General features: G+C 41.1%; 1 protein-coding gene across 4 annotated transcripts in view; it reads right to left on the reverse strand.

Moving 5' to 3' along the window:
* Positions 1-18,177, reverse strand: part of UNC5D (unc-5 netrin receptor D) — a 366,024-nt gene that overhangs the window by 98,124 nt on the left and 249,723 nt on the right. The window lies entirely within an intron of this gene.

Below are 18,177 nucleotides of genomic sequence, written 5' to 3' on the forward strand. Positions count from 1 at the left end.
GACTATATGTTAAATTCCAGAGGATCTGCAGGGTGCGTCACCCTTCTCATTGGTGGCTTCTTAGGGTGTCGATGGAACACCATCAGATGGCAAGCACAGGGACTGTTGCTAACATTCAGAGAGTGCCATCAAGTAGGGGACCTTGAAAGGTCACGCTGGGTTCTCTCCTTCCCCTGTTAGCCTGAAGGCAAGCCAAGCGGGGTGAGACACTGTCATTCTGGATTATGTTTTGAACGGAATCAAATCTCACACATTACACATCTGAGAACTTCGTAAATATTATCTGGCTGACTGCATCTTAACCCCTCCCAGGCAGACAGTCATAGCTAGACTCCAAATCCTTCACGGAGTATCTCTTACCCTAACCCGCTCCTGCCCTAAAGACTGATTTTGACAGAAAACCCTTGCCATGTTTTTCAGATACAACTCTTGTGTATTTCGCCATCTGTTTTGTGATGGAGGTAGCTTTTAAAAGTTGTGTGTAAATCATACTTCTGCAAATGGACCACCACTGTTTTGTTTTGTTTTGTTTTTACAGTAAGGGGACAGTTCACTGAGTAAGGGTGATTTCTGGCCAATCTTTTTTAAAAAGGAAATCCTGGATCTTGTCTAGTGGTCCAGTGACTGGGACTTCATCTCCCAGGGCAGGGCGTGTGGGTTTGATTCCTGGTTAGAGAGCTAAGATCCCACATGCCTCACAGCCAAAAAAAACCCCAAAACATATAACAGAAACCATTATTGTCACAAATTCAATAAAGACTTTAAAAAATGTCTCATTCAAAAAAATCTTGAAAAAAAATCCTCACAGAAGATAATTTGTTCAAATTGATATGATCAGATTCTTACACAGTCAGGTTTCTTTAAGCCCAAAGCTTGCATTTCCCTGACTGCACAGATTCAATGCCATATTAGTTTTCCTGAGAGCAGGTGGAAACTCCCAAGGTCCAGATGCTAATGCACTCAAGAATCAGAATAAAACGACTTTGGTGGTTTTAACCTGACTTCAGTTTTTGCTTATTGCACGCTATCGGAAAGCATTCGGCATGGGCATAGCCCTGCTGGCAGGCCAAGGCTGAGACATCTGAAAGTGAGGCATTGTAGGGCTACTCAAAGAGACGTGCAGAACAGCTGTTCGGAGCTCTGGCTGCGCCTAACAGTATTTTCTTCCCACTAAACCACAGGAATGAAGATTATGCCGGGTAGCAAAATGAAAATCGATTAAAAACAGGTGAGATATATAACTACTCTTCGGAAAAATACATTGAATATAGCTGTAAAAACAAAAACAAAAACGGGGTGGTTCTACCTGGTACAGTTCTGAAAAATGAGAAGCGTGGTTGGGGATGAAAATTCCAAGGCTAAGTACCCCGGACAGAGGACCACACGGATGCACATAGCAGAAGAGGAAGGCATTTTGTCCTCTGACCTCGCGACCTCCAGCTCTGGGGTCGTCATCATTGGCAGTGGGATTTGTGCAGACTCTCAGGATCAGAAGTCTCAGGTTGTCTTCATCTATCTCTGTGACCTCAGCGTTCCCCACAGTAAAGTGGGAGAAATAAGGTTCTTAAAGGTTGGATCCGGGGATTGAACAGAACCCGGAAGCCATGAAGCAGAGGGCTAGCACATGTTTAGCATTGATAAATAGTAGTTTATAAGTAATACTGTAACTTTAACGTTATAAATACGATCATCATACTCGTTCAGAGGACAAAAGTGACCCACGTGCTGCTGCATGGAAACCAGGCACAGCTCCAAGTCAGAAATTCTAGTGAATTTCAGGGGTAGTTGAACGCGAGTCAAGATACTTGTGCCTAACGACTTCCCTGGTGGTCCCGTGGTTAAGACTCTGCGCTCCCAATGCAGGGATCCCAGCTTCAGTCCCCAGTCAGGGAACTCAGATCCAACATGCCCCAATTAAAGATTCCACATGCTGCGACGAAGACCTACATGCCAAAACTAAGACCCAGCGCAGCCAAAAACCCCAAAACCCCCAAACACAAAAGGAATGTGTGCTGACTCCTGGCCTCTGCTTGCTGGCACCAGGAGCAAGTTGCAACTTTACTCTGATACATAAAAAGGACAGGGACGAGAAGACCTCCGTGTGCCCTAGCTTCCACCCCTATAAATCTTTAGAATAACTACCAAAGACATTCCATACAAATCCACATAAAATGAATTTCAGAAACAGAGTTAAAAGTGTTCAAATGGCTGCTGCTCTATCATTGGTGGCAATGCTAAGGTCTGGCACGTGTGTTCGCCTGCATCTTCTCATGGGAAAGGCTGGAAGTCACTGATGCCCACGAGGGCTTTAGTCCCCTGGCATCAGCATCAACATTGGGTTCTGCTGTACTTTGTGAAATGCCAGTATCTCATCAGCAAGCTGCTCTCAGAGACCGTTTTCCTAGCTTGAAATGTCTGATTAGAGATTGTTCTACCGTGAGCTCCAGAGAGGGCTCCCCACTATCCGCCCCCAGACCTCATGGTGTTGTGCAAGAACAGCCCACCTCACGGGTCATGTCCTTTCATTCTCTTTGCATAATCATTTTCTCACAAGGCTCAGGGCCACGCAGCTACTGGCCTTGGTCAACCAAATCGTGTTTTAATTTCACCTCTCTCCAAGGCCATGGTTCAAATGACCCCTTTAGTAAATTAATCTATGAAAGCCGTGGTTCTTCACATGGGCTGCACATTACAATTATCTGGGAGGTTTTTGTTTTTGTTTTTTAATACCCATGCCTGGGCCATCCTCCAAGAACTTCTAATTAATTGGGATTTGTGTATTTGTGATTACTGAGGGCACCCCCACTTCCTAATAAAATCCAGGGCTCTGTGTACTCTACTTTGGTTCCTCTCTGCCTCTTTAAGAGGCTCTGGGGCAGATGGAGTGTACAGATGGGTCCAGAAGGATCTTAGAGGCAGAGAAATGTAATTCTGAGCCAGTGGCAGCTGATCTGTGGTTTGGGGAAATCCTACCAGTTTTCACAGGGTCTAACATATACACCAAGAGTATCTTCTGGGTAAATGGAAATTGATAATAAGGAATTATAACTCAGTCTTCTAATGATTTTGCTAAAGATGTAAAAGCTAAAGATGCAAAAGCTAAAGATGCAAAAAAGTGTTTCTTAATAGCATTTTAAAATGTTATGCTTTCTTTAAAACTCATTTTTTACTTATAGTTACTGCAGTTATTGTATCAAAAAAAAAATAGATAAGTGCAAGAAAACCCTGCCTAATTCCACCACCAAGAGATAACCACCATTATGCTAAATGATATATACAAGTCTAAGCTCTTTTTTCCCTTGTGGTTTTATATGTGTAAGATGATATGCACACATAGATGCTTCTACATATATTAGCAGAAAACCACATGAAATTGATCGACAGTAATTGATCATTTTTACCCTCAAAGACATGGAACTGTCTTTTATATATTGTTCTGCAGTCTGCTTTTGTCTCAGTGATGTATTGCAAATATTGTTTTGTGTCTCACTATGTGTGTGGTAAGAGTATATGTGTGCAGAGGTGTATATGCATATTTATACATAAGAGAAAGGAAGGGAAGGGGAGAAAGAGACGCAGAGGCAGAGAGAGGGAGAGAGAACAATCTACCTCTTTATTTTTGGTGGTGATTCATTTCTTTCCCACCTTTCTTTAATTTTTGGCCCCCTTTGTTATACAGGATGCTCCCAAAGCATTTCCATGGTATCCATTGTTCTTACAAGCTATTTATGGTTGCATTCCTATCTTCCCACCTACCTATCCACCCACATCCAGTCTTATCCTTTCTCTGCCAGGGAACAAACATGGCCAGCTATGTGCAACCCACATCCTCCAGATCAGAGCAAGCAAGACCGAGGAGAGATGCCATGCATGTAGAGTGGGTTTGTGGACCATTACACTGTGGAGATGTTGCAAGATGACAGATGCGGATGGAGTGTTCAGTCTCCAACCACAGACTGGGCAAGGGGGTGCCCTCAAAACCTGTGCCTTGTGATTATTTGAAATTGGCTCCTATGGGTTTTGTATACCATACACATTTCTTGAGATTCAGCCATCAAAGCCACTCTGAGTGGACAAAATACCCACCAGGAGAGACCCTTGCATAGCTCTCTCCTCAGGGCAACAGTTGACACATGTCATTAGAGCTCATGATCACCATTCTTTTCACTAAACCAGACATGCCCCCTGTTTTCATCTTCAAAGACCACTTTTATTATTTCCTTCTTCATTGACCATGTGGATTGATGAAGGCTTTGGAGCCTTTTTCACCACCCCCCTCCCCAACATATGTCTTGAATTCAATTTTATTTTAATTGACCCTCCAATCTTTGTAATCGCAAATTATTTAGTGCCAATTCTAAAGTCTGTGGAAGAGTCAGTCTTCTTTGCCCATTCTCTCTGGCTAGTTCATTTGCTGGAATAGTTTTCTAGCATCATTAAACAAGAATCTACCATGAATCTACATTGCCTCCGAATTGTGGCCAATTTATCTGCCTACCTTTATGGTTTTCTATTAACTGGTCCCACCCCACCAAATATGACTCAGTTACCACCGCACCTCAAGAAAAATCCATGTTCTTGTCTGATCAATCCATGAACTCTCAGTGCTTCTGTCCAAGCTGTTGCCTCTGGATGCCCTCCTCCCTCCAAACCTCCTACGTAAACATGTCCTCTCTCCAATGCATAGATCAGTTCCTGCTTCCTTCATGAAATCTTTGGTGATTACTACTCTGTTCAAAGGCATCTCTCCCTTCTCTGGACAGTTTATCTTACTTAACGTCACTAATATACCAAGCATAGGTTTGTCAAAATATAGTACTTCATAAGTGTTCATTTGATTTTATACTTATGTCATCACTATTAGTTATGGGTTTTGAAGAGGAAAATCATATTTAAAAGAATGAAATAATGCCATTTGCAGCAATGTGGATGGGGCTAGAGATGATCATACTAAGTGAATGAAGTAAGTCAGAGAAAGACAAATATCATGTGATAGTGCTTCTATGCAGAATCTACAAAAAATGATACAAATGAACTTATTTACCAAACAGAAACAGACTCACAGACTTAGAGAACAAACTTCTGGTTTCCAGGGGGGAGGGGTGGAGGGGAGGGATAGTTAGGGGTGGCCATGTACACACTGCTATATTTAAAACGGATAACCAGCAAGATCATCCTGTATAGCACAGGAACTCTGCTCGATGTTTTGTGGCAGTCTGGTTGGGAAAATAGTTTGTGAGAGAACGAATGCAAGTATATATATGGCTGAGCTCCTTTGCTGTCCACCCGAAACTACCACAGCATTGTTAATCAGCTATACTCCAGTGTAAAATAAAAAGTTAAACAAAAAGACTATGAAACAAATATTGAACTCTAATCAACTGTATGCTTGCAGAAGTGTTTAAGAGTGAAGTGTACCTATGTCTACAATCTATTTTGAAATGTATCAAAAATAAGATGGGTTGGTAGAGGGACAGGTATATGATAAAGCAATATGCATGTGTGTGTGCTAAGTCACTTCAGTCATGTTCGACTCTTTGCCAACCCCATGGACTGCAGCCCGCCAGGCTCCTCTGTCCATGGGATTCTCTAGGCAAGAATACTGGAGCGGGTTGCCATGCCCTCCTCCAGGGGATCTTCCCGACCCAGGGTCTGAACCCAAGTCTGTTGCGTTTCCTGCATTGTTAGGCAGGTTCTTTAACATTCGTGCCATCTGGGAAGCCCAAAGCAATACAGCAAATGCTAACTGTAGAATCTAGGTGATACAGACTCTTACGTGTTTGAATATATTCATGTTAGAATGCTGGAAAATTTTTTAACATGCTATTTGCTTGATTACTGATTGGAAGAAAAGAAGTTATTGATTATCACTGTGCTTCATTTCCACATGCTTTCTGTCTTCCTCAAAGACATTAATTAAGAAGCAGTGTTATGCTCTCTGAAGTTTCAGGAAATCCTAGGATCTGGTGGACCTGCTTTGTTATTAGCACTGGCAGATAATTGGATAAACACGAGGTCTGCTCTGCATTGGCAATATCGCCACGATTGAGCGTGTCAGGCAGACCCTGAAGATGACAAGCAGAGATTCTGTTTTATTCTCTTGTGGATGCTGGAAGTTCACTAAGGCTCTAGGACACGTAGGAACACATCACCAGTTCTTGTAAACACCCTGAAACTCTTCCAGTGATGGGAAACACAGCAAAATTACAAGAGTGTACAGCACAGCACGTCTCTCTTTTTGCTCTTTTCACTTCTTAATTTCCACTTTGCATTTTTCTCTTTTTTTAAGGTCCTGTTCAGAAAGAACTCTTCGGTGACCGTATTTACCCCATGTGTTACTTCAGCTAGTTTAATTCTTGCTTCTTATCCCTACTCTCCAGCCTGTACAGACCATCATAAGATCTGCTGCCCCTTTTAAAATGAACTCTTGAGCAGAGTTCCCTGTGCTATACATTAGGTCCTTTTGGTTATCTATCTTACAAATAGCAGTGTCTATATGTCAATCCCAACCTCTCAATTTATCCCTCCCTATGGGAAAAGAATCTGGAAAAGAAAAGATACATGGATATATACAACCAGATCACTTTGCTGTGATACATGGATATATACAACCAGATCACTTTGCTGTGATACATGGATATATACAACCAGATCACTTTGATGTGACCTGAAACTGATACAACATTGTTAACCAAATCTACTCCAATATAAAATGAAAATTTAAAAAGTGCATTCTGAGCACATCCAGCCAGGTAGGACAAGTATAGACAATAAGAGGTTTTGAGAGAGTCCTCACAGGCTGTCCCAGGTGGTTATGTCTTGTTAGAGGAATTGCTGGCTTCCTCAGAGATAGCTGGGTAATTAGAGAAAAGTCCAGGACTGGAATGGCAAAAACCCTCACCTGAATAAAAGCCTGTAAGAGTTGAGATGTACATGAATGAATGAACATCAGTTCTATTGATATTTTCCACCAAAGAACTGTTCAAGATCTCATCATATTAATTTGGGGAAGTCAGCTGAGTACTCTAAGAAACAGTTCATGGATGTGACTTCTGATGACAAAGACCTTCCAGAATTGCACCCCAGCTGAAGCACAAGATTCATATGCCATGAGTGACTGTCTTCCTCCCTCTTTATTTTTTCAAATTTGACATCTCTTTAAGGAATATCTTTTGTATTTCCTAAACTCAGACAAATAAGTATCCATAATGACCGTACTTCTAGGGAGCATTTGCATATTTCATTTTTGAACTAAATCATTTCAGTTTCCAAATTTCCTACCACCTCTGTTATAAAGTCCCATCCATTCCCACTGATTCTGTGTGAGTTAGTGTGTTTTCGTGCTGGATATACAGAGTACAACATGCTTTGGGGTCACTGCAAAGACGTTTAAGCATGTGTCTACACTTTCTTATCAGCAGTTGGCCTCAAAGTGATAAAGTGAGATGTTTTGAACTCTGCTCCAAGGGAAGCTGCATATTAAAATCCTTTTTTCATCCTATAAAATGTTTTGCTTTGATTCCCTTGCTTCCATCCACAACAGAAAAATATGTATGTGTACACACACACATGCATTCACTGAAAACTAAACAAAAATGTTCACAGTATGTAACTGAAGCTTAAGGGGATAAATTATTGATTAATTTCATGGTGACCATTTTCTGTAAGGCAAGAATAATATTCAAATTATTTAAAAAGTCATTTGAAAGCATCCTATCAGAATAAGCACCAGCCCTGACATAGGGTCATGGTGTGTCTGGGTTGGTCCCTTTTGTTGCTGGGTCACAGGGAGGTCAGTGTAGGCAATGGATTAGGGGTGGTGGTAAGATTTGGGAGGGTGTTTATTATGATGGCTATTCACTAATTGCTAAAGAAATACTTAGCAACTGATATACATAGGCCATCAGTCATCTCTTAGGGAAAAAAAAAAGTTGGAAAAGAAATTGTGAATTGAGAATCTTTGACTAGTAGATTTATTCTAAGCTCCCTCAGGGCTTTCCTTGTGGCTCAGCTGGTAAAGAATCTGCCTGCAATACGGGAGACCTGGGTTGGATCGCTGGGTTGGGAAGATCCCCTGAAGAAGGGAAAGGCTACCCACTCCAGTATTCTGGCCTGGAGAATTCCATGGACTGTGCAGTCCATGGGTCCCAAAGAGTCGGACACGACTGTGTGCCTGTCACTTTCGATTTCAAGCTTCCTCATCCTTCTGCCAGCCATACACGTACCTGCCATGACACTCTAAGTTGCGTGTATGCTCAATTGTGTCCGACTCTTTGCAACCCTATGGACTGTAGCCCAACAGGCTCCTCTGTCCATGGGATTTTCCATGTAAGAATACTGGAGAGGGTTGCCATTTCCTCCCCCAAGGGATCCTCCCAACCCTGGGATTGAACCCACATCCTGTGTCTCCTGGGTTGGTAGGTGGAATCTCTACCACTGAGTCACGTGGGAAGCCCACACTCTAAGTTACTTGCACCTAGAGTCTGCATTTTCCATCATTTCCATCCCAGTGCCTGGACCAGTAAAGGGAATATGGTGAAAGTGAAAGTGTTATTTGCTCAGTTGTGTCTGACCCCTTGTGACCCCATGGACTGTAGCCCACCAGGCTCCTCTGTCCATGGGATTCTCCAGGCAAGAATACTGGAGTGGGTTGCCATTCCCTTCTCCTGAGGATCTTCCTCACACAAGGATTGAACCCAGGTCTTATGCATTACAGGCAGATTCTTTATCATCTGAGCCACCAGGGAATAGGGTAGGTACTCAATAAATATTTATTGAATGGATGAGTGCTACTCAGCTTGTATGGACATTCAATTACAAGCATTACAAAGTCAGGGTCTCCAAATTTCCCAATTTCTGCAGGATTTCCTAGTACATTGTAGCTTCTCACAGAAGAGAATGGAGTAGATGCTAGAGACCTACTTTGATGACTCAGTTCCTACAAGAGGCTGTCAATTTGGCTATCTACTTTGCTGTGGATAGGAGAGGGGTTACCTTGATTTCAGATCTAAAAGATGTCCCCTCATCAGCCTGCATGGTCATCATCCAAATGGCTAATCTTAGGTGTGATTGAACTAGACTATCTCCTCAAAACTGGTAAAATGCAAATATCTGACAGCACTCACCTGCCAGTGGTATTTATCATCTTATACATATAGATGTATAAAACATACACATGTATACAAGATGAAACTCATTTACATACACATACATACACACATGTATAGGAAAGCTACATTTAAGATGGAAAATTAGAATCAAGTTTTCATATTGAAATCAATCTTAGAGATCACCTAGCTCAAAATCCACCCCCACCTCCCACCTGTTTGATAGTTATGGACACAAGTCAAGGGATGGAGAGAGATCTGTCAAAGCCACAAGCTACTTAACAAAACAAGTAAGACCTAAGACTCCTGACTCCCAGTTCAGAGCGCTTTTCGCTACCCCATGATCATTTGGCCCTTTCTAAATGATCATGGTAATTTTCTATTCCATTGCATGCTAACCCTGCATGCTAGGGTTAGGGATAGGGGGTAGGGGGTAGGCCCAGGGCTCCTCTCAGGATGATATACTCCTCCAGAGAAAGGGAAAGGCCAGGGTTAATGATAAAGCATCCTGGTGATATTCATGCCACCGTCATTTTCTTGATCACACGTCTCAATGCTCTTGAAGACACACATGGATTTAATTTGTCACTTTAAGGAGGAAAGTTAGGATCAAAACAAAGACGTTTCCTCTGTCTATATTAATTCACTTTGCTCAGTACACCCCAGAGGGCACTGAATTCTCTACAAGAGTAGATTACTCTGTTTTAAATCACTTCCCTGATTGGGTTCTTGCCATTTCTTTTATGGTTGGTCCACTCTATGATCTCAGACATTAAATCTTTCTCTAGTCCAGACTAATATTTCTTACCTAGGGTTTTGTTGAGCCCTGATTAAATAAATATACTGCAGAGAGAGGTAGGGTCTGGAATACACAGAACTAATGAAGTGGAGAGAGTTTGTTTGATAGGACAGAAGCCTACATTTTGGAAACTTCCTGACCATAAGGGACTCTGGATAGCATTAGTTATTGAAAAATATGATCTATATATTTTAAATGAACTTTTTAAAAGTTTTTTTTTTGATCTTGACCATTGTTAAAGTCTTTATTGAATTTGCTACAATATTGCAAATCTGTTTTATGTTTGTTTTTTTTTTTGACCACGAGGCTTGTGGGATCTTACCTCCCCAACAGAGATGGAACCCATGGTACCCCCTGCACTGGAAGGTGAATTCTTAGCCACTGGACTGCCAGCAAAGTCCCTCTACTTCATATTAAAAACCTGTGGCGGATTCATTTTGATATTTGGCAAAACTAATACAATTATGTAAAGTTTAAAAATAAAATAAAATTAAAAAAAAACAAACAAAAAAAACAAAAAACAAAACAAAAAACAGGGCAAAACTGCTAATTTGGGGAAGGGGGGATAAGGAACAAGGGGAATGCTAACTGGTAACAAATATCACTGATTCAGAATGGCTGGACCAGGAGGATAACCCTGGAATCCGTAGATTGCTGTAAAGTCCAGTAGTGTGTATGGTGGATTTATTTTCCCCTAATGAGAAAGGAGTTTTAAGTGTGTGTTGGCAACTTGGAATCTGCTTTATAAAAATTTATTTTCTAACACAGTTGTTAGGACACATCTATTTCATAACACGTGGGAAACGGTCAGTATAATGTGGAATGATTTTCTCACTTGGGGATCATCAAGACCTTTCTCCTGGGCATTCACCTTGAGTTATTTTTAACTAGAATCACAGAATTTAGGACTTAGGACCTCAGAGATCACCTGGTCTGTCTCCTCCTTAGAACTAAACCCCATCTGCAAAGGAAGACTGGAAAATCAAGAGCTGTTCATTCAGTTATTGGGTTGGCCAAAAGGTTCCACCAATCTTTTGGCCAACCCAATGCTCATGAGATGTTTCTCAGAAAGGATGCTGACCCTTTGGTTTGATACCAGGCTGTTAGGGTTCTTGTAAGCTGTTTCCTTATAGTACATCTCAAATTACCACTCAGAACTAGTTGCTACAAAGAAATATTAGTCAGATGTATTAGGAAAGGTTTTAACAAAATATCTACAGTGTCATTTGTCAATACTTCTGGAGAAAATGGAAAACCTACTTTTTCTGCAACAGGAAGAATCCCATTACTAGAATAATAATGTGAACACACACACATACACATTATTATTTACACAAATGGAGCGCTTACTGTAGATATCCAATACTTTGCATGGATTAAGTAATTTCCTCCTCAAAGGAACTCTTTGTAATAAGCACTAATACTTTTTATTTTTAAAGGAAGGTTTTATTATTTATTTATTTGGCTGAACCATGGGGCATGTGGGATCCCAGTTCTCTCACCAAGGGTCAAACATGTGCCCCCTGCATTGGAAACTCAGAGTCTCAACCAATGGACTGCCAGGGAAGTCCCAATAGGCATTATTATAACTTTTATTTTCTAGACGAGTATATTTAGGCTTTGAGAAATGAAGAAATTTTCTCACAGCCTAGCAACCAAAATTCAAACTTAAGCAATCTGACCCCAGAGCCCAGGTTCTTGGACCTGATTGCTATCTATAGGATGAATGTTCAGATCCTGTAGGCTCAGCTCCCTCATTTCTTTCAATTCTAGGTTCATGGTCATTTTTCACATTTTAGAAAGAGAGCATCTCAACTCAGGACCACAGAGGACACTGAAGTCCCTGCAGTCTTTGCTCTCAATGCCAGCTCAACCCAGGCACACCCTGGCCAGCCCTCATGGCAACTCAACCTCTGGACCTTCTCACATCCTGAGTTCAGAGCCAGTGACTTCTCTGGGGATGCCATCTACCAAACATTTCTTTTTTCTTTGTCATGTATTTGTATGCCCACCAACTGTGGCTAAAATTTCACTTCCTGAAGAAATGTCTTTAAGCTTTCTATTGGGTTTTCTGCCTCCAGTTCACACACTGTCGTGGGCATCCCTTCTTGTCTGTCTATTGAGTTTTCTTGGTGATGTGTGTACCCTTTCTGAGTAATGTGATCTTGGAGGTAATGTATCCTGCTCTCCAGCTGCCCAAATTTAATTCAAAAGTCCTTCCTATTTACAGTGGAAGTGTTTTATTTCAATTCCTCCCATAAAATGAACAAAGTTAACAAGATGTGTCAAATAAACAATCTTCTAGAAATGTTTCTGTCTCATGACAAAGTACTTCCTGTCCAAACACATTCAAAGAATGTAAGCACAGTGTAAAAGTTCATATTAAAATATGCTTGTGGGGCGGGTAGTTGATAGGAATAGGACAAAGTGGAAGAAAGAAACGGACCAATTGCGCTGATGTATTAGCTGAGAAAGAAGTTCTTAAGTAGGTTACTTTGTTATGACTCTGTATGTGTGGCACTGGTTTATGAAGGAATAAAGTAAAGGTGATGACAGAATGAACATTTCCTGCATACAAAAAGCATCTTAAGTACTTGTTTCAGAACTGGTTGGTAAGAAAGGCCAATGTTTTTTGTTTTTTTAATTGAAGTATAGTTGATTTACAATGTTTTGTTAGTTTCAGGTATACAGTAAATTGATTGAATCTATCTATCTATCTATACATATTTATACATATTCTTCTTCAGATTCTTTCCCTTAGAGGTAATTACAAAATATTGACTGTATTTCTCTGTGCTATATAGTAGGTCATGTTATTTATCTATTTTATATACAGTAGTGTGTATATGTTAATCTCAAACTCCTAATTTATCCCTCTTCCACTTTCCCCATCGGTAATCATAAGTTCTTTTTCTACGCCTGAGGCCAGGTTGTTTTTTCTTTTAAATAGTTTACTAAATACATATCAATCATTGGCCAACGGATGAAGATCAATCCTTATTTGGAAGGTGGATTATGCTCAAAAAGACAATCAGATGTCTTTATCTTCTTGTTAACAAGGCATAAATGGAGAAAATCCACAGGGGGTGGATAACAAAGCAGAGACATTTTACAGTGATGTGTTGTATACGGTTCATTCTTTTGCCTTTTTTATGCTCAGGTCCACTTAGGATGTGGTACTTGAGTTCAGGTCCTCTTATCATGAGGCACAAATGGAACAGTTTTAGCCTTGTAGAATCTTTTAAAAATGCCTTCACTAAGACACGTGAGTATTAAGCTATCTCTATTTTCTTTTTTAATTAAGCACACGGGAAACTTCAGTTATGAGCCACTTCAGCCTCTCTCATTAAAGAATGTTATTCTCTGGTCTTCTTACTGGGTCTCATCGTGGGAGAGTTTTTACTGGGGCATTGGGGGAAGGCTGTGGCTAAGCTGCTAATGATACCATATGTGTCCAAATCTACATTCTTATTACTCCTGTGGGTGTGCAATATTATATCTGCATCTTCTATGCAGAATACATAAAGACAACTCTGAATTAATCAATTGTTTGTTATGCAGAGAGGCAGTTATTGGGTATTTCTAGGAGAAATCTTTATGTAAAAAGGGATACCTACTATATACTATAAATGGAGTGGGAATGGGCTTTTAATATTAAAACTCCTTGGGAGAATTAGCAAGCAGTAGGAAACTTCATGACGACTTAATGCACTGTGCTACTATGTTATCTTGCTGATGCCAGTTTTATTTTTTTGTGATACTACAATTTTACGATACTACAATCAGGCAGCTGTGTAATGCAGTGGGCCCTGAAACATGAACTTATCCAACAAAAAGTTGAAGAATGAGTCCTGTGAGTCCTGACTCTTTGCCCAAAGGAAGGATGTGTGGATTTTGTTTTAATAAAGGGACGTCCATCTGTTATAATCCCATATACAAAGCAGACATTTGGTAAACCACCAGCAAAAACTAAGAGTTGTTTCAGATGCACTCAGCCAACCCTGGAATGAACATTTTCTTATTCAGTGCCCTAGAAAATACAGGGAAGGAACCCAGGTAATTACTGTAATGGATAACAATGAGGTTTAGAATGATCCAAGGGAAAAATGCTTACCAAAGCAACGTTTCCTTTGATGTGATTACAGGTTCACCTTTTCGGTCATGTAAGTAGACAGCTCAACAGACAATGTGGATAGATTGGAGATGCAGCTTGGGGATGTTTATTTGAACCTGCTATTGTATGGGATGTCTTTATCCTTGATGAGGTTTCCAAACCGTCAACTCCAACTTTTCTTATCAGCGTACCCATCAGAAATGAAAACAAAGCACCGTGTAACTGCTCTTTCTGTTTCTGAACTGTCAATGTTGAACTGACCTATCTCACATCCTGACAAGAAGGACGGATTAGCCATCAGGTAGCTCAGACACAAAGCTTCCCTTTCAGGACCCTGTGGCATTTCTCTGGGTTCATCATCACTGCCCATCTGGGCACTAATCCTGTCTGAAGCGAATTCACTTAAACTTCTGAAGGCAAAGCCTTTAGTTTTCTATCTGCTGGAATAAAAAGTGTGGGGAACAGGTTCCCCTTACTTCTCCGATTCAAACTAAACACCCCACCATGTTCACCCTACTGTTCCTGCCAATGAGGAATGCACATGTCATTTACATGTACGTATCAGTGATCCTCCAAGCACAGAAGCAGCTAAGTTCAGTAAGTGGAAAGGACCGCAGTTAGAAAGCTACCTGATTCTGAGGTTAAAGCTTAGAAAACATGGATCCACAAGTTCCCATCTCTCGACAGGCATTCTACATAATTATCTTCCTGGAAAAGAACAGTTCCAGCATAAAGGCACTGGATGTTTAGTTTATGCTTGCAATTTGGAACCTCGCACTCACTGCTATTGGCATCAACTGCCTAACGTCACCAGTCTTGGGGCATTTATTTCCTTGTTGGGAGCATTTCGGTGTGGCCATCTGTGCTAGCATAACACTACGGTCCTGTGCCTCAGTCACAACTGACCAAGCAACAATCATACCCCAGTATTAAAGCGATCGTTCAGAGCTGGCAGCTCCGTCTCTAGAAGAAATGCAGCTCTCAGGGACAATAAAGGAAATCCAGATGCTTTGTTGAGAGCTAAGTAAAAATTAAAGAATTGTAGGTCATCCAAGAGCCAAGCAATGTCACTGTGAAACTGCCAAGAGAAGTTGGGGAATTGAGGACTTGCTTCAGGGTTGTGTCTGGCATAAAAGGAAAAAAAAATATCAAATGAAGGAAATTCCCCAATTGGAACATGACCCAGATCTTTCACAAAGTGACTGCTCCATAAAGCTGTTGCCAAATGCTATTTTAATCAAACCCAGCCTTCATTGGATCTCCATCCCGAGAGCACAGCTAGTTTCACCAAGAGCACTTCAGCAGAGTACCAACCAGAAGCACAGAGTAAGGTTGGCACCATCTAACTAGACTGCTGTTCATTGATTCTTGCAGACACAGTCAAATGTGCTTCATCTTTGCTGACATGGGACCCACTCTGTGTCTTAAAGGGCAGACTGTATCCCAGTGTTAGGCTCTTAGAAACACACTCCTTTCCCACTGATGTATAAATACATCTCATTCACATCTATGATTTCACAGGCTTCAATTTTTCCATCAAAAAGCTTAGTCATTGTAACCATCAAGAGTCTCTGTGATCATGTTTGACAGACATCTTAATATGCATACGACAGAGGCAAAGAATGCTAGACAAACCCATTCTTAAGTAGAAAAGGGAATAGGGGAATGAAGAGATTGAGCAGAAAGAAAAGGCTTACATAGCGTTTTAAACTCATGAGGGGATTTAACAGAGCTCTCCACCTCCAATGCTGAACATATTCTAAAGCCCACCGTTCTGCTCATCTTATTTCCACTACTGGCAAATGGAAACAGAATACTCACTAAATTGCACATGTAAGACAGAAGACCACACATGGCCCAGGTTCATAGGAGGGTTTCATTCAGTAACAAAGTAACTGCCCGAACCTCGGCTTGATTGGCTTTAAGGAAGGAGCTAGGCTTTGGAACTTCACAGGTACACATGCATCTGGGATGGTTAATTTCATGTATCAACCTGAGCAGGCCATCAGGTACCCAAATATTTGGTCAAACATTAGTCTGTGAGGGTGTTTTCAGATGAGACCAAAGTTGCAATGCTATGCTAAGTCACTTCAGTCGTGTCCGACTCTGTGCGACCCCATAGACGGCAGCCCACCAGGCTCCCCCGTCCCTGGGATTCTCCAGGCAAGAACACTGGAGTGGGTTGCCAAAAGTTGCAATAAGCAGGCTGAAAAAAGCAAATTGCCCTCCACACTGTGTGTGGGCTGCACCTAATCATTTGAATGCCTGACCTTCCCAGGTAAGAGAGACTCCTGCCTGACAGCTTCTGAACTGGGACATTGGTGCTACAGACTCTGGATTTGCCAGCTTCTATAATAATATGAGCCAATTTCTTATAATGAATATCTTTATATATGTATGTGTATATCCTGTATCTTATGTATGTATCGTATTGGTTCTGTTTCTCTGGAGAATGCTGGTGAATACAATATTTCAGATTTTAAAACTGGGATCTGGACTGGTCAGAATCCTCTTACTCAGCTAACAATATAAGTACAAATAAATAATATTCACATATTTGATCATTTTTTTCCTCACATTTGGAGCTAACCATTGTCTGTCTTCAATCAGGAACTCTAAATTTCAGTCAACGAAGGTTGAAGCTTGACATTTATAGAATTTTCCCTAAGCTCAAGTCCAACTGGTGGTTGTTAGATGGCGCTAGTGGTAAAGAACCTGCCTGCCGATACAGGAGACATAAGAGACACAGGTTCGATCCCTGGGTTGGGAATATCCCCTGGAGGGAGGCATGGAACCCTCTCCAGTACTCTTGCCTGGAGAATCCCCTGGACAGGATTCTAGGACAGCAGCCTGGTGGGCTGCAGTCCATGGGATTGCAAAGAGTTGGATACCACAGGGCAATGGCACCCCACTCCAGTACTCTTGCCTGGAAAATCCCACGGAAGGAGGAGCCTGGTGGGCTGCAGTCTATGGGGTCGCTAGGAGTCAGACACGACTGAGCGACTTCACTTTCACTTTTCACTTTCATGCACTGGAGAAGGAAATGGCAACCCACTCCAGTGTTCTTGCCTGAAGAATCCCAGGGACGGGGGAGCCTGGTGGGCTGCCGTCTCTGGGGTCGCACAGAGTCGGACACAACTGAAGCGACTTAGCAGCAGCAGCAGAAGCAACTGAGCAGGCAGGCAGGGAAGGTTATTACTATGTACTATAATAGTTCTATAATACTTCAATCAGTATTCTCTTATTTATATTTTTTATTTCTAATATTTCAAAAGTATCTAATGATCATCTAAACTATAACCAGTAGCCTCACAGTTATGCCGTCAAGGGCTTTTTAGAAGATATATGAGATTATTGTCTTAACTATAGTCCTAATCAATGTTAAGAAACATGTCAAGAAATAGTCACAACTTAAAGGTGTATTTCAGATATATCTGGTGCTGGTCAAGGGTAGCCAGAAACACATTTCCTTAAACCTCTTGCTAATGAGTTTGTGTTGTCACTGTATATTTAAAAAGAATGGAACAGACATTTCATCAGCAAACACAGATAAATGACCAATTAACAAATGAAAATCTGCTCAATATCATTAGCCATTATGGAAGTGCAAGTTACAATAAAAAAAATCTACATATTCGTTAGAATGACTTAATTTAAAATGACCAATAATAAGTGCTCACAAAGATGTAGAACAACCAGCACAGTTACATCCTAGTGGTAAAAATTTTAACGATTACAGTTCTTTCAGAAAGGTTCTTATATCATTAAATACCTAATTATGATATGGACCACTAATCCCATTTCTAGGTATTTACCCAAAAGAAATGAACATACATGTCCACACAAGGTCTGTACACAAGGGTTCATAGCAGCTTTGTTCATAGGAGCCCCCAGACAGAAGCAACTCTATGCCTGTCACCTGGTGAAAGGATAAACATTGCGGTAGATCCATAATGTGGAACGCTATTTAACAAAAATAAAAAGTTAGTTACTGATAGGTGCAGCAGAACGAAGGAATGTCAAACGCATTATGACAACTGAAAGAAAGCAGAAAAGTGGTGCTTAGGGGTAGGGGAAAAGAAATGACTGCAAAAGAACGCAAGCAAACTTTGGGGATGAACGGCAACATTGTCTATCTTGATTGTGATGGTATATTT

Source organism: Bubalus kerabau, chromosome 2 (genome assembly GCF_029407905.1).
Source record: "Bubalus kerabau isolate K-KA32 ecotype Philippines breed swamp buffalo chromosome 2, PCC_UOA_SB_1v2, whole genome shotgun sequence".
Taxonomy (NCBI): Eukaryota; Metazoa; Chordata; class Mammalia; order Artiodactyla; family Bovidae; genus Bubalus; species Bubalus kerabau.